This window comes from Saccostrea cucullata, unplaced genomic scaffold, assembly GCF_032062105.1.
Source record: "Saccostrea cucullata isolate Sc308-1 unplaced genomic scaffold, CSIRO_AGI_Scuc_v1 ctg8742, whole genome shotgun sequence".
In the NCBI taxonomy this organism is placed as follows: Eukaryota; Metazoa; Mollusca; class Bivalvia; order Ostreida; family Ostreidae; genus Saccostrea; species Saccostrea cuccullata.
Window position 1 is genome coordinate 3,014 of NW_026932200.1, and position 26,611 is coordinate 29,624.

At 32.6% G+C, this 26,611-nt stretch overlaps 1 long non-coding RNA gene and 1 pseudogene across 1 annotated transcript; both read left to right on the plus strand.

Moving 5' to 3' along the window:
* LOC134234639 (uncharacterized) lies at window positions 1-25,546 on the plus strand (annotated as a pseudogene).
* LOC134234638 (uncharacterized) lies at window positions 11,673-12,550 on the plus strand. Its single transcript, XR_009985219.1, has 2 exons — window positions 11,673-11,947; window positions 12,444-12,550. It is a non-coding gene; the product is annotated as an uncharacterized LOC134234638 (long non-coding RNA).
* Window positions 25,547-26,611: the final 1,065 nt, after the last annotated feature.

Consider the following 26,611-nt stretch of genomic DNA (forward strand, 5'->3'; position numbering starts at 1 on the left):
CTAGCCCTGGTTGTTTCTTTTTCAATGGCACAAGGGGAGACACAGACCGGAAGTTGTAAGGATATGTTACAGGGTTATCTAACCGGACAACTGTCGTCTGCTCTTGGAGTGTATCAGGTGGAAGCTTTAAGGCGGGAATTCAAAAGCTTTACTGACGTCATTGGGGAGTCTATGAAAAAGTTCAAGGAGCAAATAAATGCTAGCATACAGTATGAAGGTATGAATTCAATGTACATGGGAAATGTTTTTTATATTATGCCATGTTTCTAAAATCAAACAATTTTTTATAGGTATCGGAAACAGAGACATCGTATATACAAGATGGGGAAAGAAGAAATGTCCTTCAAACGCTAAATCAGTCTATTCAGGTGAACATATACATTTTTAAAATACGTTCACGAAGAAAATACTTTCTAGGAGAAGTGTAACCGCGTAGTTTTTTTTTTTCTTTTCAAATTTTCATAAAAATGGAATTTTTAGTGAAAAATATCTGTTTAGATTAATAAGGATTGCTGCTAAATGGTAGAATTCTAAACATCATAGACGGTTTACAATTTCTAAATATTTTGGAAATTTATTAGCTGCATCATTTGCAAGAAAGATATGCCAAGAAATATACACTAGTGCAGACATCCATTTTTGTTTGTATTATATGTCCTTAATTGAAAAATTAATAATTGAATTAATTTATGTTTTTTTAAATGTAATTTAAACACAGTTATATAACCTTTGAAAACAATTGATAGGATTCGTCGGAGGATCTCATTATACCCATAAAGGAGCAGCTGTAGACCCTCTTTGTTTACCGAGTGACCCAGAGTGGTGGATCTATAGGGATGGATTTCAAGGAGATAGAGCTTATGTATACGGAGCAGAGTATGAAACAAATACCTTTACCAGTCACTTTACTTCCTTACATAATCATGATGTACCGTGTGCCGTGTGCCTTGTTCAAAATAGATCCATAGTTAAAATGTTTCCAGGTGAGAAAAATTTTATTACTACAGGTTGTCTGGAAAGAAAGGTAACATTTTCAAACTTTTGGAATTCTTAATATGTCAAATATGTCAAGTAGGGTTATTTTTAACAGCATTTAGAATCCATTCAACCCGCAATTATAGATCTAAAAGTTATTAATTTGGAATTCGAAGAAAACCAGGAATCAGCAAGAAACCTGGCGAAAGACATTAAAAGGATTAAGATGTTATCGCCAGCAATCAAAGTTTAAATTGAATTTTATTTCACTTTATTTCTGAAAAGGGGGAAATCGATTTTTAGTAACAATCATTTTGTCTTCCGTCATTTAGAAAGTGTTTCGTGTACGTTGACTCATCTCCTGACTAAAAACGCTTTCGTTCCTGTTTGCTAGCAAATCCTTGAAAACGGTTTAGAACCTTACTAATTTTTACATTTTATCCCGTTTTCAAAATATTTTGACATTACTTGTAATTTTTAAAATGTCATCTATATCTCATATCATCCTTTATCATTTATAAGTTATACATCGTTCGAGAGTATTCTCCCCTCTGCTTTAAGCATTGTTTTTGTAAAAGAACATACACCCACTGTTTAAGGTTCATTTTCAATTTCAACTGATGTTGTATGTTTTTAAGATTTTATGCATTTCAAGATTATCTTAATAAGAACAATATTCTAATATTTTATTTCAGCAAGGAAAACCTGTTACAAAGGATGGAACCTAGAGTACGAGGGTTACCTAATGGCTGGATATTATAAACATGCTGCTGGTACCACATACACATGTGTAGACAAGGATCCCGATACCCTGCATGGCGGCCATGCTGATAAAGATGGCTACCTATTCTATTTTGTAGAAGCTTATTGTGGTTCACTGAAATGTCCACCATATGTTCAGGGAAGAGAACTGGTTTGCGCTGTTTGTTCCAAAAAGTAAAAAGAATAAAACATTTTGTCCTGACTTTTTATATTCAATTTCATACTGTTCGGTTGCCAACATTAAATTTTATATGTGAATTTCCATGTTTCCTTTAGGTGTATCGTTTAATCGGGTCACATCAAAGCAAGTGTACTGTGGTCAAATCTACCATTTACGTAAGAACACAGAAAGTGTACACATTAAGTTTATATGGTACACAAACAGCTGATAAAACAGTTTTTAAAAAAAACATGAATCTGAAACATGTATATTTATAAACAAGAGGTACAAGGGCCTTAAAGACCACCTTTGTATCATGCAACAACTTTCCAACAGTTTACATTTGGTTTGTATTTAAAACCAGAGCCCAGTCACCCACTTGGTTCATTGGTTAGAGCGTTTGCTTTAGAGTCGCAAAGTAAGGAGTCGATCCTTACGTCACGGGTTCAAATCCCACTGTGGGACGTAGAGACCCATCCTGCGGATAAGACCATATAAACCGAAGTTCCGTGTTACAGTAGGTGATGGCAATAAAATTTGTATTTTAATTTTAACTTCATATGATGGTGTTTTATCTTGTACTTGGAGACTGGACGATGTAAGGACATGATACAGGGTTATTGTCGTCTGCTTCGGGTGGAAGCGTTAATGCGGGAATTCAAAAGCTTCACTGACGTCAATGAAAAAATCTATGAAAAGGTTAAAAGAGGATGAAGTGAATGCAAGCATGCTATTCGAAAACATCAGTTCTGTATGCAAGCGGTGTAACAGGAAAAGAAAGATGTATGACTGAACCAGGAATCGAAACTGGGGTCACAACCCTTCATATAGTGATGCAGGGTTGTGATTCAGGGTTGTGATCCCAATATCGATTCCTGGTACTTATAACCACATAGTGACCTGTTAACTAAAGTCCATGATAATTATATTATATAATCACTCAAAGTGAATTATCTCACACAGTTCCAGCTGAACTGACTTGCTTGTCACAATGTACCAATGTTTCTTATATATTATGACGTCAAATTCTTAGCAGAGACATGGAAATGTATATAATATAGCGAGTTAATTTTGCGCAGCTGAACAGTGTATCGTGAGATATCATAATCCTAAGACGCGCTTTGGTGTCAGTATTAGAAAAGAAGGAATATGATATGACGCCCTATCAGCCAATAAAAATTACAAAATTAATCTTCTTATATACCATTAGACAATTATAGACTTCAGTGTTGGTCGATGATTACACGAATATGGGTAAAAGAATCACAGCAAGTGATATTGATCTCGGACTTTTTCGGACCTTACTTCGCCGGATAAAGTATCTAGTGATGCACGACCACAATTGCTTCGGATACTGAGTTTGACCGGTACATGTACCCACAGTTCATTTTTGGATGTAAAAAAGTCAATCAGGCAATAAGCAGAATTAAACATGTAGATTTAGTTAGAACAACATCAGAAAGGATCAGGTGTTCGGCAGCACATACAGAGAAAAATTGATTTATATAGGAAAAATACAAAGAAACATAGAATGATCAAGGCGGTAAATCGAAAAGTAATTGTAGAATTTTTAAAGTATCGTCAAAAGCAGAAACAAGAAAACATTGATGTAACCATCAATTTTCGCCCGGGAAATATATAAAGTAAACCATGAAAACGAGTCTTGATCAACAAACCGCTTCAATGTGTGTACAAATGTAAAAAAGGCATGCGTCTAATTAATGGAGACGATAGTCGCAAATATTTTTAAAAACTTGTAGTCAGATAAAAATCAATTAAAAACGATACCATTTTAAACTTGGTCAATTCCTCGAGTAAATGTTGGCTGCATAAAATATAAATTGAAGTTAGACACACGCATCATTTATATTTAAAAATGTATTAATTTTTAATTTTAGAATATAAAACACGAACTGTGCAGAGTACGTTTTTATCCGAGAAGTAAAACTCGATGTTCTAAAAAAGGGGACCTGTCGTTGTTTCGATAGTAAATGATAAGTAACTTTATATATTAAATATTAAAAACATATACAATTGTGTATATTTTTACAGATTTACTTTATGGAAGTAAATATACTATGTATCTCGTAATTTATAAACGGAAAAAATATTCTGATTAAAAATCTTTTCAATGTTTAGAAATCCTTTAATTCTGCATAACTACTCCCACCCCAATCCCCATACACCAACACTTAAACTTATATGTATAGAGCAGCGCGGTCCTCCGGGCTCCAATAACGAAAATGGAGGCCAAATTGCATAGACTAGATGGGCAACAACAGAAAGAAATTCGATTAAGGAGAAATCTGAAGGATTGGATTATATAGCATCCTATTCCTACTAAGATCCTACTAAGACCAATCTGATTTTTTCCCATTATTAACAAACTATACAAGTTGCGCCTTGCAGAAAACATGAACAGAGAGCAGGTAAACACAATAGAGAAAAGAAATAGCATATATTTTAGATAAGGAACGGGAAAAGAAGATGAAACAGAACAGTGGCTACTGAATCTTAGAAAGGAGAATCACTCTAAGTAGTGTCGCGTCGTGTTTTTTGCACGATATGTTTAGTTGGGGAAGTTAACTCGCTGGCAGTGCAGAGGACCCTTAATGACGTAATGTCCAGTCCAAATAGGTTTGGGACGATAAGTTTGAAATTAGACACAGGGAAGCGTTACGTAAATGATACTGCTTTATTCAGGTCTCCTATAAGATAGTCATGTTGGTAACTTAGTAACTTGTTGATTAAAGTTTAATTAAAATGTTTGATAACAATACTGGAAACTATATTGGGAGTAATAGTTTTAATTCAAAGCAAATGTTTGCTATGCGTTTCTATTTCCTTTCAGTATATATAGAGATTTCCAGACAGCATCAAGTAAATTGACTTCAAAGCTATACCAACTCTGTTTGATTCTATTTATCCATGAACAATAATACGTTTCAAAGCTGTCAAAAACGTTTCATTATTTTTTTATGTTAAATACTAAAATCTGATTAGTTTAGAAGCAGTTAACAATCCGTTCTATTACCCTTAGCCTTAGCAACACCTGCGATAACGGGTAACACAATGATAATGTTACATGCGTGTAAGTAATGTGCGTGTTGTTCACCGTAGAATCTCAAAACGTCAGTTGTGCGTTCAATGGAACTGGAATAAACTTGACGTTAATAATGTGACGTCATAGGTAACCATATAATGGCAATGTCCATGTTTTGCTATCGGAATCCTAAAATACGTGTCAAATAAGTAAAAGAGGAGATGCACAATTAAATAATAAGTAATAAGCAATAAGTAATAAAGATTCTGTGAAAGTTTCATTTAATTTCACTCGGTAGTATAAGAGGAGTTGCGGATAAGAGATTAAGCGTAACAGACGTAACAGAAGCTTCTTGATAACATTTGATAGGACGAGTCATTCCTCTATACACATTACCCTGAAATAATATATAGCGACACATGGACAATATGGGAGACGGGGGTTATCATTTAGTGAGCTCATTGCTCACAGTACCTCTAGTTTGAAATAATAAAAGTACGAGTGATTTTAAATGTAATATAATGAAATCAAACGAAATTAAATAAGCTAAATAAGCTATTAAATAAGTTATAAATTCCATTAAAGACCCATTTTTTACCGTACGGTTACCTGAGGAGGGGGAATGGTCTTAGTAACAGTGGTGTTATTTACCTGGAGACCCCCAATACCCAAGATGTCAAAAATCTATATACATGTACACGAAGCATTATACAGGAAGTCTGTGCCTGGTTATCAGGGTCAATATTCCCTGTTTCGTGTCTAAATTTGAGTGAAACTACTTGAACTAATTGAGATATTTCAATAAAAAAAAATTATAAATACTTTCAGCGATATATAAAGAAGAAAAAAATTATATACAGAAATATCGTTTTCATATTTTTAAAAAAATGACAAATTAAAGAAAAGAACACAGAGTAAAACTACAAAGTAAACATATATTTTTAATCAAACTTTTGTAAATATCAAAATAAACAAAAATGATAAAATATTCCATTCATAGGTAGGCCTATCCGTCGTGTGATATAATAGAAAGTTGTTCAATGTACATTTGAAAACATTCCTTGACGAGTAAAGCAATATGTGTTTCCTTTTTTGTTGAGTACATATATGAAAAAGGACTCTTAGAGTATTAAGGTAGTCCGATCCTCAGGTTTATAAAATTAGCAGTTAAGTAATCAAAAATACTCATAAAAGTATCTCTGAATCCACAACGTTATGTAAATTTATCCACAATATTTCTCTAAAGTTAAAGATTAAAGTTAATCATATTATATAGGGAAAATTGTCAAATCTCCAATATTTTTGAAGGAAAAGCGAATTAGAATATCAACAATGCATTTTCTAATTGCAAATTAATCAACAAATACATTTTAGGCTAAAAAAGATAGGTATCCAGGCATTCAGAGAAATTGTCATAATTTTTATACTTATTTGGTATTTTTTTGTCTTCTATTTCTGTCATGTATTCTATAATACATAGTGTAAAAGGCTTTTGCTATCATTGCAAGGCACCACAAATCACTTCTCATTTCATATTATGCTTATAAGCATTGGTATCTAAGGCTTGATTCAAGAAAATCTTATTTTTCTAAAACTGTATCATTTTTTTCTTCTTTTATGGAGTACAATTGTCAACTTTCATAAGACCTTTTCTAAGACTTCCAAAGACCTTGAATCTTGTAAAGATGCATAAAATGACAATTGTTGCATGAAAAAATTTCATTTTTAAGCTTTATTTTAATACATTTCAAATTAAATATTAATTTTTGGAGTTATCCTTCCTGGCTGAGGATCGGATATCCTTAAACAAACAATAAAGAGGTCAATTAATCTTTTTCGAAGAAGCGGGGAGTTTGAAACGTGAACGTAAAGACGATCGACAATTTTTTTGCTGACATCCTAAATCAATAAGACATTCAGTATAATAAAATAAATCGTGCATGTTTTGGAGAGAAACAATTGAAATAGACACTCCTCGGAAAACCTTTGTCAATGGTTTTCCTTGGGTTGTCTATTTCAAATGCTACCCTCCAAAACAGGCGCCATTTATATAATATTAAATGCAATAATTTATAAAAAGTGTAAAAACCATTCTGATCAATGTCAAGAAATAAAAGGGAAAAGAATTCTTATACATGCACTACTGGTACTTCTTAATATGTGCATATATGCATGAGCAGATGCATGGATGTAAAAGTCTTTGAAGCAGTAATGTATACTTTAAATGAAGCAGCAATAAAATAAATAAATAAATAAATAAATAAATAAATAAATGCAGCAAAAATCGTTTAGTACGAACACGGATATTGCGAATTCATGGATATAGCGAGGTCTTATTGGATCCCCAGCTATATAAATGTAATGAATTTCTTATATGTGTATATATTATATGGTTATATCTTATATGGATATATCGAAGTAATTTCATAGGTCTCAGCGACTTAGTTATAACCGAGTTTTGCTGTACTTGTTTGCAGCAGTAATGAGTATAAAGTGGTAAGAATTATTATGAAATGAAATGGTTATCAATATGCCTCCACTCAAACTCAGTGTATTTGTAAAACAAACAAAGGTGTGCTGACCAGAAGAAAGATTTGACAGCTTTCAAACTCAGTGTAAAGGTACGAGACGAAAACAAAAATGTTCTACTCGGGAGCTCTCAAACTCAATGTACAGGAGAGAGACTCATACAAAGTTTTGTTGACCAGGAGAAAGCATTGGCAGTTCTCAATCTCAGAGTATTGGTAAATGCTCAAACAAATATGCGATGACTAGGAGAAAGCATTGGAAACTCATACAATTGTTTACTGATCAGAAGGAAACATTGACACCTGTCACATTCAGTGAAGAGATAACAGACTCAAACATTAGGGTGCTGACAAACATAAAGCTTACACAGCTCTCAAATTCTGCGTACAGGTAGAGAGTCTCAGACAAATATGCATTATATGACCATGAAAATGCAATGGCAACTCTCAAACTCAGTATATGGGTAGACTCAAACAAAGGTGTGATGACCAGAAGAAGGCTTTGACAGTTTCAAAATTCAGGATATGGGTAAAAGACTCAAGCTCAATGTACAGGAAAGAGACTCAAACATACGTGTGCCGACCAGGAGAAAGTTTTGAAAGTTTACAGGTAAGAACAGCTCTCAAACTCATTGTACAGACACATACAAAGGGTGTGATGACTAGGAGAAAACTTTGACAGCTCTAAAACGTACTGTACATGTACGAGGCTCATACAAAAGAGTAGTGATCAGGAGCTCTTAAACTCGGTTCACAGGTAAGAGGATCTTTTTAAGATGCGCTGACCACAGTATCACGGGAAGAGTTGAAGTGCATGATGGGTTTTGTTCACTGCCAATGAATCCATTGCTAAAAGAATTAAGTATACTTACCCTTCAATATTATAGAACAAATGGCAATGTCAATGTTTCGCTCTGGGAAACCGGACGCTGAAATATGACTCCAATGATCAAGTATAATAGGATGTGCACAATGGCAATATGTAACAAAGATTCTGTTAAAGTCTCATTAAATTTTATTCAGCGGTATAAGAGGAGTTGTGGATAAGAGATGGTTACCCCAAACAGACTGACGGACGCTCAGACAGACATAAAATTGTCTGTTGTTGTTGTCGTTGTTGGCATGGTTGTCATCATTGTCGTCGTAAACTTTTCACATTTTTATCTTCTTCTCAAGAACCATTGGTCCAGTTTCAACCAAACTTGCCACAAAGTATTTTTGGATAAACAATAATAAAGTTTCTTCATATAAAGGGCCAAACCTTCTTCAAGGGGAGATAATTATGACTCAGTGAAAAATTCATTGCATTTTTTAAAAGTATTCTTCTCGAGAACCACTGGTCCACGAAAAATTAAACTCATGTAACTAGAATCATTTGCAGGTAGTGTATGTAGATTTAAATTTGTTCAATTTCTTACAAACAATCACATTTACCAAATCAGCTGGATTCTGTACATTCTATCCTAAATCGAAAATTCGTGGGATTCATTGGACGAGGGATTTGTTGGCTTTCGAATAATACACCTACTCTCAACCATTAAGACTACCGTCGGAAGGGTTTTATTAATAATATTATGAGAAAAATATATGCTCTGATAAACTCAATACACAGAAAATCAACCCTGTTACTGATGCACAAGGGAGATAAAGTGAATATTCATTTGAATATTTTTTTGGGGGGGAGGGGGGTATTGACATATCAATTTCAATGACTCATGAATTATCAGTCATAACACAGATTTTGAAAACATGTTGTTGATAGATGAATTAAAATATTTGATTACAGTTCTGGTAAACAAATTTGAAATTATAACAGATTTAATTTAATTTACCATGCGTTTCTTTTTCCATTCAGTATACGTATCTGTACATGATATGCCCTCTTAATGAGACTGTGTGCAGTATACATTTAAAGGTAGTTATTTGTTATATTGTTTCATTACTTTACTTTTATGTATATGCAAATAATTTCATTTAAAAGTTCATTAGAACCTGTCTTATTTTTAACTACCATTCTGACTTACATAAAGCTTATCTTTTCAAATCTTATTTTATCCGCTCTATTTTTTATTGTGATTTATCATTGTTTATTCGAACATATGTTCGATTGTTTATTCCCGGTCGTGACAAGGAGCACACGGTGAATACTTTCAGTCTTCATGGTTATTTAGACTGTTTGAGTTTTGTAAACTGTATTTATCACAATTTCATCCAGAATGTTTCTATCAAAAATATAATTTGACTCTTTTATGCTTTCCTTTTGAACAAAGACGAATGAGGTCCAAATTATATCAATTCTTAATGCCGTACATGTAGCTTACTTCATATATGTATTATACATTGCTATCTAGGAATAATAAAATGTTCTCATACTTTTAGTTGTTTTATTACAATTTGATGGACTTCCATAAATCGGTGTTAAATGATATTTTAAGTTATCTTTTTCGTGTCTCAGAATGTGTAGGTTGATACCAGATGTTCCATACAAAGAGAATAAAACATATACACGGACTGAAAACCACATTGTCTTCATCAAGGAAACATATAACCACGAAGGTAGGATATAAAGGAAAAAAAATATTGTTGTGTAGATCTGTGTGTCCTTTTCAAGAAAAGAAATTTATCTTTTTTTAACTGAAATTAACCATACAAAATTATTATATATTTTTTTCGTCTTTGGAATGGATATTTCATTTCAGCAGTACAATATACGAGGTAACCTTTCAAAAAAAAATTTTAAAATAAAGAAAAATCAATTATACTGATTTAATATCTGTATCTAAGTTAGAAAATCAATTATACTGATTTATTATAATATCTTATTTTGACTTTAGATGATGGCGTTTTATCTTATTCTGGTTTTTCTTCTTCACGCTGCAAACGGAGATACACAGACCGGAAGTTGTAAAGACATGTTACAGGGTTATCTAACAGGACAACTGTCGTCTGCTCTAGGAGTATATCAGGTGGAAGCTTTAAGGCGGGAATTCAAAAGCTTCACCGATGTTATTGAGGAATCGATGAAAAAGTTCAAGGAGGAAGTGAACACTAGCAGAAAGGATGAAGGTATTCTATTCGATTGATTGATTGATTGATATTGTTTAACGCTGAATTGGCAATATTTCAGCCATATTTCGACGGGAATTCTATTAATCGAACATACGGTGAAGATAATGTATATCTAAATTGATATTTATCATTTCGCACAATAAAATGATGTGATTTTGGGGCTTCTCAAGGTACAGGAACAAGAAACGCTGTATACACAAGATGGGGAAAGAAGACTTGTCCCTCCAACACAAAACTTGTTTATTCTGGTAAATGAATTTTCACTTAGAAACATAAATTGTGTTTTTGTAAATTATTTTGAACGTGTTTTTAAATTGTATTTATTCGGGAAAAAATGCTCATAAATTGAGAGAATATTTTCTATTTTTAGTGTACCTTATGTGTAAAGAAACGAGAGGAATTGCAAATGAAACTCATCCTGGATTCCCAGGTAGCACAAAACATTTTCATAACATTATATTCCGGTTGTAAGGAAGTTATTCCAAAACGTTTTTGACATAACGTTTGAAAAATGTTTTTATAACGTTTTATCTAGGTTATAATGACGTTTTTAGAAAACGTTTCTCAAAAACATTTTAAAAATGTTTTTCATAACGTTTAATACTGGTTGGAAGGAAGTTTTTAGAAAACATCTTTGCATTACATTTTTATAATTATAATAAGATTTTTTTTATTGCTTAAAAAGCATTATAAAATATGTTTCATATTCCATTGTTTGAGAAAAACTATTTCAAAAATTCATAATATGATATTAAGAATATACACAGTGTGTTGTGTACGTTGACTCAAATTTTAAGAATATTTATTTTGAAATTGAATGAAATTTATTATAAATTCCGATTACAAATGATACCAGAAAACATGAATATAACATTGTCTTAAAATGTTTGGAAAACGTTGTTAAAACGTTATAGAAACAACAAATATCTCTATATATTTCAATTCTTAAAAATATACATTATAGTATTTACTTTTTTGTTTGTTTGTTATTAATACTAAGTGATATCTTTTAAAGCATATTAAGGAAAAAAATTAAACAAAAATGTTTTTAATTCAGTTCTTTTTTAATTGTTTTATATGCCACATTGATTTCCTAAAAAAAAAAAATAATGATTGTGAAAAATGTATAAAAAGCCATTTTAAAGTATTTTTTTCTAAGATGTGATGTAGTTCATCAAAGTAATGCAGTGCATTTATTCACTTGTGTTGTTTCCTCCTGGATAACGCGTTTATCAAAAGTTAATTGATTGACACAGCGGGATGCCGTGGTCAGCGCTGATGAAACCGCTCCTTGCTGCAAACTATTTCCACGTGATCTATATAGGTCAACTTATCAAGATTTTGAAAAACCGGGCAGCATTCTTGAGAGACAAAGAACAGGATTTAGGGAATATTTTACATCACCGTAAGGTATGTTGAATTTAAAGTTGTATTCATCGTGTATACATGTATTAAGAAATAGTATTATAGCTGCATGTGTATGTATAAGCCTGAATCATTCCTTGTAAACAATGGTAAATGATTGTATAAATCTTGGATATTTGAGGGCGGTTAATTGGTTGTTTTTGAAGTAAACTGATCATTGAAGTTTATCATGATTGTGCATTTATTTTACATATGTATTATGTCTTGTGTCTAGTGTGAATTTTCTTTACTAATGTGTACTTTAGTATAATCACCCCAGGCTTAGAGATAGATTTTCAAATGGAAAGCTTCAAAACATGATTTAAATAGATCGAGTAGGTTGAGTTTGCGTGTTTGTGTGTGTGTGTGGAGGGGGGGGGGGCTTAACGAGTTGGTTTAATACTTCTTTGGGAATGTAAAATGATTTGTATTTATATACAGTGTCATGTATATATTTTTCAATTTACAATTCTCAAAATGAATATCATTTTTCATTTTACAGTGGCTGTTTGCAAAGACTAAATATTACATGTTATGAGAGGAATTGGACAGAATGAAGTTTGCTACATACCATCTTTGAGGGATTTACCGGGGTATTAATTTTAAAGATATGTTTGAAATTTCCTGACACGAATGCATAACGGAGATAGATTTATCATGTTTATTTAGTATATATTTTATAGAACTGTTGCCAAAAACATACACACTTTTCTTGTATTTATCGGATTTATGACTATGCATAGTTTTTAAATCTTCTAAAATTATTCTCTATATCTTTGTTTTTCAGAAGAAAACAAAGAAGTCCAAGTGCCAAACAGATGATTTCCAAAGGAAGAAGGATATTGTGATTTTTTTTCTTATTTCAATTGTGACAAATCTTCCCTGTTAAGAAGACTGTTATTGACTGTGTTGATGTAAAAAGAGTTCATGGATTATATTTGTGAAAGAGTTTAAACGAATTAAAACCATAGGAAGTACAATACTTTTTTTGTTGTAAATTTTTTTAATCCTTTAAAACATGTTAGAAATGTTCTGAAAAACGATTTTAAAAATGTTTGGAAAACGTTTTCAAAAATGTTTTCCAAACATTGCAGGACAATGTTTTTGAAAAACGTTATGATAACGTTTAAAAAACCATACAAAATAACGTTGTAATAACGTTTTAGAAAATGTTTTTATAACATTTTGAAAACGTTTTGATAACGTTTTAATAACCTTGTTGTGCTACCTGGGTTGATCTTTTAAAGGATTCACCGGAGGATCATATTATTCACAAAGGGGCAGCTGTTGATCCTCTTTGTTTACCGAGGGATCCAGAGTGGGGGATCTACAGCTGGGATGGAAATCAAGCTGATAGGGCTTATGTTTATGGAGCAAAGTACCAACTACATTACGTCAAGAATAGCTTCAGTACCAAGATGTACCCTGTGCAGTTTGCCTTGTTCATAATAGATCAATTGTTAAAATATTTCCAGGCGAGTAAATAATATTGAATAATTGTAACAGGCTTGAAAATCCATTTGTAATAGCTAGAGAATTATTTAAATATTGTATCAGGATTTTAAAAATTATATTTGAAAATGAAAAAAAATTACAGTTTTATTAAATAATGACAATAAATACATTCCTTGTTTGAAAAGTTTTCTAAATAAAAAGCATTTTTTATGCAGTTAAAATTTCCGGACAATATCAACTTTTTGTAACATCTCAAATAAAATGTCAAAACCTGTACTTATAAATTCAGAATAAAACCTTCTTTATATTTTTAAAGATGCTTTTATATGCTATTGATATTGTACATGTTACACAATTTTAAAGGTTTTGAGCATATATATACTTTAAAGAAAGCTGTGTAATTTTTTTTTCTATCACAATCCATTATTTTCTTCTCTTATGGATTTTTTTTTGTTACAATTAATAATATTTTTGTTGTATTTTTTTAGCGAGAAAAACCTGTTACAAGGGGTGGAAACTCGAATACCAAGGCTACCTAATGGCTGGGTATCATGGTCATCCTGCGGGAACAGCATACAAATGTGTTGACGAGGATCCAGACACCTTACATGGCGGCAAAGCTGGTAAAGAAGACTACCTATTCTATTTTGTAGAAGGTCGATGCGGTTCATTGAAATGTCCACCATATGTAGATGGAAGAGAAATTGTGTGCGTCGTTTGTTCTAAAAAATAAAGAATAAATACAAAAAGTGCTTTATTGAATTATTTTCATCAGTTTATAATCATTTATCTATCATTGTGTGCGTCCAATGTATTTTGTTTCGTTTAAAAATGTTTTAACTGCAGGGTTGTCTCGTACAAATTAATTTTATCACTTAAATATTGTTTTTCCTTTATTTTACCAAAGGTAAATGAAATAAAAAAGGAAGATTCCGTTGAAGTACAAAATACGTATGTAAATATCTATGGAATTTAATCGAGTTCTAAAATCCAGATCTAGATTTGTAAGTTTGTAAATCTAATCTTGTAAGTTGTAAATCTAATCTTCTAAGTTTGTAAATCCAAACTTGTACACATGTACGTGTATGCGTTTAATATAATCTACATATCTAAGTACGTAAGTCTGACATCCAACAACGTACTTCCGCACAAAAACTGTGTTGACTGAGTTATTATATGAATATCAAGAGGAGCGATGTGGGGCATCTGTGGAGACATTGCTGATTTTTAACTACAACTTATTTTCTACCAATGACCCCCACCAATTCTCCAAAATGGCCTCAGTCACCGTCAGATTACAAAAGGTGTCCGGATGGCAATCAAAAAGTGCTGTATTGGATTATCAAAAGATACATCGGTTTCTCAACGTATACCCCATCGCTGGATAATGTGACTGATACCATAGTGGGATTCGAACCGGTGACGTAACTATCAACTCCTTACTTCACAATTTTAGAGCAGATACCCTAACCACTGCACGCCTTGATTTAAGAATTATTGTAGTACATAAAATGTCGCGGAGTCATTGCGTTTTGCTTTGTTTGAAGTTGTGTTGTAAGGTTACATTTACGTCTTTTTTTTTTTAGAAATATATCCAAATATGAAAAGTTAATGTCAAAAATGGCATCCACGTTTTATTTTAGGTTCACTGGAATAAAGCGATTCAACATCTAAATTGAAGTTTCCATATAGATTTAAAAATAGGTTGACAATTGAAACATATCTAAATATCGATTTGAAGGCATCTTGTTAACAAGTGACTTTTTCTTCTCATGAATTAGATTATGAATACCTTCTCCTTGAACTGAGTATAAAAGTAAGTCTACTTATAGATTTGAAAATTTAAAAAAAAATGATAAGATTTGTAGATTTGTAAGTTTGTAAATCTAATCTTGTAAGTTTGTAAATCTAATCTTCTAAGTTTGTTAATCCGAACTTGTACACATGTACACGTATGCGTTTCATATAGTCTACATATCTACGTACATAAGTCTGACATCCAACCATGTACTTCCGCACAAAAACTGTGTTGACTGAGTTTTTATATGAATATCAAGAGGAGCGATGTGGGGCATCTGTGGAGACATTGCTGATTTTTAACTACAACTTATTTTCTACCAATGACCCCCACCGATTCTCCAAAATGGCCTCAGTCACCGTCAGATTACAAAAGGTGTCCGGCTGGCAACCACGCCATTTTTATCAAAAATGCATCGGTTTCTCAACGTATACCCCATCGCTGGATAATGTGACTGATACTATATGGTGGGATTCGAACCGGTGACGTAACTATCAACTCCTTACTTCACAATTTTAGAGCAGATACCCTAACCACTGCACGCCTTGATTTAAGAATTATTGTAGTACATAAAATGTCGCGGAGTCATTGCGTTTTGCTTTGTTTGAAGTTGTGTTGTAAGGTTACATTTACGTCTTTTTCTAGAAATATATCCAATTATGAAAAGTTAATGTCAAAAATGGCATCCCCCTTTTATTTCAAGTTCACTGGAATAAAGCGATTCAACATCTGAATTGAAGTTTCCATATAGATTTGGAAATAGGGGAACTTAAAATCCCAATGAAATGGGATAGAAAGAATATTACATGTATCATATATGAATCATATATGAATATATATATATATATATATATATATATATATATATATATATATATATATATATATATATATATATATATATATATATATATATCTGCATGTACATATGCAAAATATGTGAGAGTCAACAGCAGGTGAATCGAGTGTTCCATCGATTTCTACAAATTGACTGATTTTAAGTATTATTTAGAGAACGAGACGGGTTCTGAATCGTAGATACATTTTCTTTTTTTTGGGGGGGGGGGGGTAGAGTGCGTAGCACGAGTCTCCAACCCAAAATTTGTATTCACGATACAGAATCTGACGAGTTCTCTAAAATATTTGTGACACGATCAAAGAAAAATAGCTCTGCCCACTTTTTAATTGTAAAGCATCCAAACTTCTGCCTAATTCTGTATATGAGGCCTCGACGGGGAGTACGCATCCGCAGTATATTTCCACGGAAAACGTAAAATTCGGTCTTCGGACTTGAACGAGTTTGCACGAGGAAAGTGGATGTTCTCCATTATTGTGATTTTCCTTTTCGTTTGGATCGTAATTACATGTAGATTCTGTGTGGAATAAGTTTTTAAGTGATTAAGAAATTTTGACATTTTACATTTCCAGGGAAATATTTCTCCAAAATTTATAATAAAACAAACATCTGCATTTACTATTTGTACGTGCTTCTGATAAATAGAATCAGATTTATTTTTAGACTGTGCTGTATTTTAGATACAAATAAGTTGGCTAATACAAGACAGTATATAGGGTTAATACAGAACGAAAAGTAGCTCCGCCCACCATGGTCCCGTTCTGTATTACTAAAACAGAACAGTAAACAAAGAAAACCCCGCTATCCTGTCACAATTCCCTTTTATTGAATAAGAAGTCGTAGCGTAATTGATATGGTAGCAGATTCTCACGCTAGAGGACAAAATTGATTCTGGCCTTGGGCCCCTTTTTTGTACTAATTCTTTTTAAAATTTTTATTTGAAATAAGATGAATTAAATGCTATTGTATCAGGAAAAAGTGTAATACAATTTTCAGTTAAAAATAAGCCGATTATTCAATAAAAGGATTCGACTGAATGATAACTGAAAGGTCGCTGAAATGTATATGCGATTCAGTCGACTAAATGGTAACTGGATGGTCACGAAAAAGACACGGGAAAGGATCTTTTCAATGACCTTTCAGTGACCATTCAGTGGGCATTCAGTAACCATTCTGTCGACTGAATGGTGTAATTTCATCCTGTGTACATTTATATATGTGGATAATGTATTTTCAAATACCTATGGGAACTTCAATCAGATGTTGACTCGCTTTATTATTGTGAACTTGAAATAAAAGGTGGGATGCCCCTTTTGACACTTTGTTTTATATATGAATATATCTCTAGAAAAAGACGTAAAAGTAACCTTACAACCCCATTTTAAAACAATATGAGCTGCAGGCCTGAAGGTGGAAAATTTTATTGCAAATTTAATTATCAACTATTTCAATGACAGAAAAATAGAACATTTTTAATCTTCTTTTGTTCATATTTGTGATGGAAGAATTTTTTATAAACTTTTATTGAAGCAAATGACATTATTGTCGTCCTGTACATTATTGATTTCTTATATACTTCTATATATTTGATTGTACAGAAATACTTCTTCTGAAACAATCTAAATGTTTATATTGCTTTAATTAATCGAAAGGGTTTAAATTACATGTACATAAATATTAATTATGACAACACTTTTTACAGCAAAAAATTTTTCTCAAAAACGAATCTCATATTGCTTTAAACAAAACAAAACGCGATGACTTGGCTACACTTCACGTACTACAATAATTTTCAAATCTAGGCGCGCAGTGGTTAGAGCATCTTCTCTAGAGTTGCGAAGTAAGTAACTGATCCTTACGTCGCCGGTTCGAATCCTAGGACGTAGAGACCGATCCTTCGGATGAGACCGTATTAACCGAGGTCCCGTGTCACAGTAGTGTACTGGCACGAAAAAGATATCTCTCTACTCGATGGCCGTAAGTACAGAGTCTACAAATTTGTAGCAAACTTATAGCTATACATACATGTAAGTCAAAAACCAGTTGTAAGTCACGAGGCAGAGTTCAAATACATTCCGATCAATTTCAGGTGTTAAATTACATTTAAATATAATTTTTCCGTGATTAAATGCAATGAAAAAGATATGGTTGATATCATATTTCAATCTTCAAATTTTTTATATTTGAGTTGCGTCAAGCGAAAAGGGACCTTCGTGACATAAACGTAATTACGTCACAATAGCGCTTCAAAGACGTGACGTCGCGTCTGTGCGTTTGCCGATGAATTCGTACGATATAAAACAAAACAAAAATATATTATCGGAATACATATATATTTTTAAAAAAGACACATCTAAAACTATCTTGAAAAAATGTTTAATGTCGTCAATATATAGATTTACTGGTAATTTTCCAAAATAATATATAAACTTATTTAATTTTGATTGTTTTTGAATGGTTTTATTCTTGAGCTGTCAAAAAATGTTCATCAACAAATCAATGTACCTGACTATCTCATTAAGATCTGAAACCAATCGCTTCTTTGGCCTTTACGGCTGAGCTCCATTTTTTACAGGTAAGCAAGTGATCCCTGCATTTATTTCAATGTTTTGTTTTTTCTTTTGTTTTGCTTTTATTAAGGGGGGGGGGGGGGGATATGTGTAAAACATTCCAGATTCTTTCTCCGTTAGACAGAAAGGCCCGAGAATTGGCGACTCAGTGCCCACAGTTTGTCGTCCAAGATTAAATATTCGAATCAAGTTAACCACTTGCAACAGCATTTTGTAAATTCATATAAGGAAAAAATAAGAATGCAGCAGCTGAGAAACAGCCATGTCATAAAGGATGAAACGGCGAAACCCATACGGACTTCCGTATTTACTCATAACACGTAACACGTTGGCGCAACACTATGAGGTGACGCAATAAAATGTGAAGATAATAAACATTGGTCATTTTCAAAACTAATTTGTGGTCTTGTATTCATTGCCTAAATTAATTTCAATAAATTAACACTAAACACGGTGACTTTAGGTAAAATTGAAGTCGAAAATTACTGACGAGCGAATTCGAAATACTGTGTAGGCCATGTTAAATCAGACGCATGAAGGCCATTTGTTTTATTCTCTGATAACTTCAGGGAAAAACAGTACTGTAAATATACTATAAATACTATACTATACTATAAATATGAACACATCTTGAGATTAAAATCTTACATATTATTGTAATGAAATGATTTGATTCCCCCCACCTTTTTTTTGCATGTTTTATTACTAATGAAACGGGAAAGGGAAACCTTTCAAAGAATAATTCCGATTTTTTTTCTTTATTCTTTCTTGCGTTTTTAAAATCAATTAATTTTTGTTCATTTTCATTTTTACGTATTTAATTTAATACTTTATATTTTTTAGATCGACCATTACCACTTTGAAAACATACCCCCCCCTTTTTTTTTTAAATAAAACATCGATCATATATTTGATCAATGAACAAGGTACCGGATTATTGTCTTGAAATTCACATCATCAGTAAAGTTTCGTAAATACTTCTTCGATAGAACTCCATATTCTTTCTTAATTATAGACGATATTTGCAGAGGATCATGATAATTTGATATTTGGGATTTTTGATTATTTGCTTATATTTACGAACACTTATTTTTATGAACTCTATGAACTATTGGGAATAATTTTTCCCAATGACTCCCTTTTTATCTCTGTAAAGTAACCTTTTCCGCAAATGGAGTTGCTTTGAAGAATCAGGAATGATAGAAATTATTCTTGACCTTTTTTATTTTAAGAATTACACACCCTACCATAACCTGACTATAAGAAAGAAAAGTTAGGATTATAAAAAATTAAAATACGCTTTTTGAATATTATCCTACAATCATCATTAATTTGTTACTTCGTGATTTTTTTTTGGGGGGGGGGGGGGGGGTAATTGCGTACACATATATATCCCTCGGAGCTCCTCGGATGTCTCGTATACGAAGTGTAGCGCAGTAAGCCGAGGATTACCGACTGTAGTGTGCACATTATGCATAATGAGATCTATCTATCAAAAAAAAAAAATGCAAATAATTGAAGCTTATGCTTACAATCACATGCTGAGAATAAATTTAAGAAATTTTATACCGATGACAGCATGTATACATATTGAATACTGTTTTGATTTTCAGGGGTGAGGCCCATTTCCAACCATCTTTACATTATATTAGTTGCAGCCATAAAATATGAATTTAACTCATATGCATCGGAACGGGGGGGGGGGGGGGTAGGTATTGAAATTGGGATTTACCTTTTTGTTGCTTTAGCCCCCACTTTCAATTTGCTTCCGACGCCCATTTAACTGATTATTCAATTTACATGTATGTAAATTTGTAATGTACTTCTATATTCAAGTGATGTTTAGATTGTATATATATGCAAGTTAAAATGTCGTCGGGACCCTGACTTGGTCAATAAAATATTTCATAAAGGATCGGACTAACTCGTGAAAAGTTGGCACATAAGAAAAGCTTAAACCGGTCAAAAATATATCAACCATTTTAGTACACTCTGAAAGTCGAATTTTACGTCTGACATTGAATTGTGGTCCATCAAGCCTAGATATATATTACGTAACCTATACGTAACCTAGGTATTTTTCATCGGTATTTTTAGTGCAGAGCAAATTAAATTGAACTCCTTGATATTTCGAATGAGAATAAAAAGCACGTTTTTTCACACTGTACAACACAAATCAAATTGAATGAATGAATGAATGCATTGAAGTAACGCAAATTTGTTTCTGTCAGAATATGCCGGGCTCATTTTCGAAGAAGACGTCCCCCTCCCCCCATTTCCCAATGTACAAAAATGTTCAAAAATTTTATTAATTTCACTGATGTATGGTAAAGTCACAATTTTATTCTACAATATGTAAACCAGTATATTTAATTTAATTTTAACACAGGCAAGTAGCATCACTGGAGGGGATAAAAAAAACACGTTTATTCTGATTTGAATTTCTAATTTTCTAGATTTTCTTTATTTCAATACAATTTTCAATTAATATAAAATAAAGGGAAATCGTTTATGAAAGAAGTGTGAAATAATTGAAAGGTAAAAATTACGAAGCTTGAAGTTTCACCCCCCCCCCCAACCACTCCCAAAATTTAGTTCAGGGAAGCCATAAAAATATAAAGGTACTGCTTCAGGGTTTGTTTTTGTGAAGGCGAGTTTGCCGATTATACCGAAAGAGAAATAACATTACTTTGACCAGGATCAATCCTTAAGACCTTACTACATGCCTGAACAGCGATGTCAGATATTCTTTTTACCCCACTGCGAGCAATCGTAAAAACTCGGTGAATTCCGTGAACACTAAATGATTTATCTTGAAAAATAGCCATGTTGTTACGAATGTCTTGCAAGATGATTTCAGAATACTAGGAACTTAATTGTTTTTATTGATGGTCAGCGATCTGTCCTAGCTGGTCAAAGATCCTTTCAAATACAAATTTATTTCAATATGTACATGTACATTTAGATTACTGTAAAAGTACTTTTTCACGTGTGGTATTAATTAACACTATATACGTACGCGGCCATAAATTCTCCAAGCGTACTTAATGTAAATGTAAGGCATACAGTGCCAGTCTAGAACATCCGCGTAATTTTCTACCCGTGGATTAAACAGAAATTGAGATTCCGCGGAATTTTATGACCCCCCTGAAAAAAAAGTACGTCTACAGTATATATTTTTTAACAACCTTTAAATTATCACTATTTCACAATAAAAATGCTAATATATCGAGAAATATATATTTAAAAACTTTAAAATACAAGTAGAAAAAATGATTTATAACCAGTTCAAAAGGGTATTTTATTAATGACGTTCCAATTATCAACATATGACGTTATGTGACGTTATTCAACGTTTTACGGCGTTATCTTGTTAGATTAAAATTTTGCATTGTTTTAAATTGGAATTTTAATTAAGATTTAAAAGGTATAATAAAAAGCTTGGTATCAAAATATTCAGAAAAACTAGATCTTTCAGAAACGGTGAAAAACCGATTTTCGAAAATTTGGTCATGAAGGTCCCTTTTCGCTTGACGCAACTCAATTTATATATATATTGCAAAATATGTATATTTGACAGATAATAAAATCTACATTTCTTGTTTGAGAAACACTGATTGCAAAGGTAGGATGCACGAAATTGCTTTGGAATTTGTAAGCATTCTAAAATATGATACATTTCAGTTTATAATAGCTGATTGATTGTATGTTGTTTAACGTCCCTCTCGAGAATTTTTCACTCATATGGAGACGCCACCACCTGCCGGTGGAGGGCTACAAATTTTGTCCTATGCTCGGCACTCAGGGCCTTTGAGCAGTGAGGGTCTTTTTCGTGCCAGCGCCTACTGCGACACGGGGCCTCGGTTTATAAGGTCTCATCCGAAGGACCGGTCTCCCTGTCCCATATTGGGATTCGAACCTGCGACGTAAGGATTTACTCCTTACTTCGCGACTCTAGAGAAGACGCTCTAACCACTGCGCCACGCAGGCGACCAGTTTATAATAGTATTCGACAGTTTATGATAGTATTCGGCACTATTCTTTATTTAACAGGACAGAATTTTATTTTTGTAAAATATCTCATTAAGAAAATTGTACTTAATTTCTTTCTTAGATGTTGACGTTTAATCTAGCGCTGATTATTTCTCTTTCAACGGCAAACGGAGACACACAGACCGGAAGTTGTAAGGATATGTTACAGGGTTATCTAACGGGACAACTGTCGTCTGCTTTAGGAGCGTATCAGGTGGAAGCTTTAAGGCGGGAATTCAAAAGCTTTACTGACGTCATTGGGGAATCAATGAAAAAGTTTAAAGAGGAAGTGAATGCAAGCCTGCAGGATGATGGTAACTACTCGAACACATGAGCACTATATGCTTTTGAAATGGAATACTGTCAATCCTTTTGATTGCCCGATGAACATAATTATACACTGTATTTGTAAACATTAACAAAAACTCCTTAAGATAATTTGAAGATATTATGTCTGAATCAACAAGAGATGTATGTTATTTGACCTCTTCTTTTGTTGGTTTAAGTTATATTTATCCTATTTAGTATAAATTGTGACAAATAGTGAAGATTGGCCCTTGTATTTGGGCAAATTGAATATCTTGTGAAATATTTTCTTAATAAATAAAATCCAGACGTGCCCCGTGCACTTTATTTGTGCATGTACCAAGATGAAGATTAATTAGATATGTGAGATTTTTTTCAATAATGTTTTGCAATTGTTCTGGTATTATTTATGTGCAACATTTAGGAAGTAATTTAGTGCCCTTCACGTGATCAACAAAGAAATTTGAAATCAAAATACATTAATATAATACTTAATTAAATTCTCATCACAAATTGACTGCAAATTCATACATTGATAAGATATTAAAATGTACTTCAAAATTGAATTCATATTTAAACGTATATAATGCTTTGGAAAGCCTAAACATACATGTGCAATTAGCTGTGAATGATAAATATTAAAAAAAACTCTTGGTTTAGATATAGGAAAGAGAAACGCTGTATACACAAGATGGGGAAAGAAGTCTTGTCCCTCCAACACAAAACTTGTTTATTCTGGTAAATATATTTGATAAATGGTAGCACATATTTGTTTGTGTGAGTATTTAAATTTCATTAAATGTTCATATAAAATGTTTTCCTTTTAGGAAAATATACATATACTGATATATAAGTGTTAATTTAAACAGCACAGTATATTGAACAAATTCCCAGTGAGAATTGCTATATTAACCCAACGATGTATGCAAATGTTGACACAATATCCGACTTACATTGGACTTTAGTTATAAATATTTTGGCACTGCATTGACACAACATTAAATTTAATTTTGATTAAGTTATCAAACTATGCTCATTTTTGGCCCATCTATGTTTTGCCAAATTCTCTATATAACCAACATGACAAAATGGTTACCAACGGTGGACCAGTATATTTTTGCTGACTGAATGGGTATAGTATTCTAAAATACATGTAATCGGAAGATGTTGTTAGGCATAATTTATGAACATTATAAATGGTGAATACCTCAAAATTTTAGGATTCACTGAAGGATCTCATTATACACATAAAGGAGCAGCTGTAGATCCTCTTTGTTTACCAAGAGATCCAGAGTGGGGGATCTAACGGAATGGAAATGATGCCAATAGGGCTTACGTATATGGGGCAGAATACGAACTGGGTGCCTTTCCGAGTCGCTTTACGTCACTTACTCATCAAGACTTACCCTGTGCAGTTTGTCTTGTTCAAAACAGATCCGTTGTGAAAATGTTTCCAGGCGAGTAAATTAATATCACATGTTTAACAATGAATGTTTGATTGAGACGTATTTTATGTTTATTAAGTACATCCCATCAATATTATTGTTGTGGGATAATTTATTCCAAAGCGTTGAGTAGTTGTACGGAGTCAAATTCTCCGGCATTGTCAACTAGTATGATCTAAAAGATAAAAAAGAGAACCTGCGTGTATATTTGAGGAATCGCTATCTAGTTTGTATTGTATGCCAGAGCATCAACGATAGTGGGAAACATGGAATAATTTAAATAATGGTGAAGCCCGTTATGCATAAATAATCCCATGTTTCCCACTATCGTTGGTGTCCAAAGCATACCATACTAACTAGACACTGATTCATTATCTTTCGATTTTATTGCGAAATAAAATTGTAGTTTTAATTTAGATTTGAAAAATGAAGACATAGATTTATATAACACATGGACTCCCATGCCAATTTCAAAAGTCCTCTACCACTGACGTCAAACAGAAAGGCAGCCGAACAAAAATTATTCAGCCTCCTTAGCGTAAGACACAGAGACACATTCCGCACGAGATTTGCATGCATATTAAGCCTCCTTAGCTCCCGACCTATCGACCTCCCTAATTTACATTCCGCTAAAATTATCCAAAAATCAACTCCGCTAACTTTCAAAGAGTTATCAAAGAGAAAAAGAAGTTAGAAATGGAAATATATGTAAATATATATATATATCGTTACCTCAATATATATCCAGCTTTAAAGATATTGCAATATAAAACACAAAAGGTGTGTGCATAATTTAAGAAAGCTGTATAAAGTAAATTTGTTTTACTTTCAGCAAAACTTATTTATGCTTTCCTTTTTTTTAAAAATCTTTTCACATTTGTTATTGTGTTATTTTTAGCAAGAAAAACCTGCTACAAAGGATGGAACCTTGAATACCAGGGATACCTAATGGCTGGGTACCATGATCACGCAGCTGGTACAACATATAAGTGTGTTGACGAGAATCCAGGTACCCTGCATGGCGGCAAAGCTGGTAACCATGGCTACCTATTCTATCTGGTAGAAGGGCGCTGTGGTTCTTTGAAATGTCCACCATATGTTGAGGGAAGAGAGATTATTTGTGCTGTTTGTTCAAAAAAATAAAGAATAAATACAAAAAAGTGATTTATCAAACTAAGTTTTTTCTTTATCTAAAATGTTTGCTCGGTAATGTATTGTATGACGGTTATTAATGTTTCCTTTATTTTTTTCGTTAAAATAATGTTTATCATTAACTTAACTTAAGGGGGATGACTGGGGGTTTCATTCCATCATAGTAGAATAAACCTTATTTACCATTTAAAATTTATCATTTTCACAAAATAAATTAAAGAGGCTGGGTGGTCGGGGCCTTTTTTAGACTATTTTGATCTTCATTAGAAGAAAGGTTCCATATAAAGATTTAATAAAATGATCAAATTTTAAAACTAAAATTTATGAATTTTTTTTTCCCAATTGATAGTTGACAGTTTAAGATATCATATCCCAAAATTTAAGTTATATCTGATGGTTAATTGAAAAAAATAATTAGTTGACCCCCTAGCCTCCTTAAAAATTATAAGTGCAAAAAATTGCACTTTCCAATACAATCCTCATAAAAGTAATTATATACCTGTATTTTGAGACGGTCCCTTATAAGACATAGATGGTGTTTATCTTTAAAGCTGACATGAACTCTTAAAAAGGCATCAGTTTTTATCTTTGTACGACTTACTACATTCCTGCACGCCCTTGTCCGACATATTTCTCCGATTCCGCCATATTTAATCGAAGATTTTTGGCCTCCTGTACCTGATATATATAGCCTTGACGAATTGTTTCACTTGAGTGATTTACTAGTCTGGCTGTCGACATGTACACATCTCCGATAGCATAGTTTTTGGAAGTCCATAAACTGACCAATACATGTTTGAAAAGTAAAAATTCAACAAAAATAGAACTATACCGAGAATTAAATTATTTTTGAATGCATTTGCTGCAATATAAAAAGTACTCTAATACGGAATACATTTATGTACAGCAAAAATCCATGCAGGTCGAGAAAACGCGTCAAACGCAGTGATAAAACATTTACCTGAATACTGCTATCGTTACAGGGATGTGCACATGTCGAAAGAATTATCCTATTTCACTTTTATTGAAAAATGCATCTCAGAAGTCATGTAATCC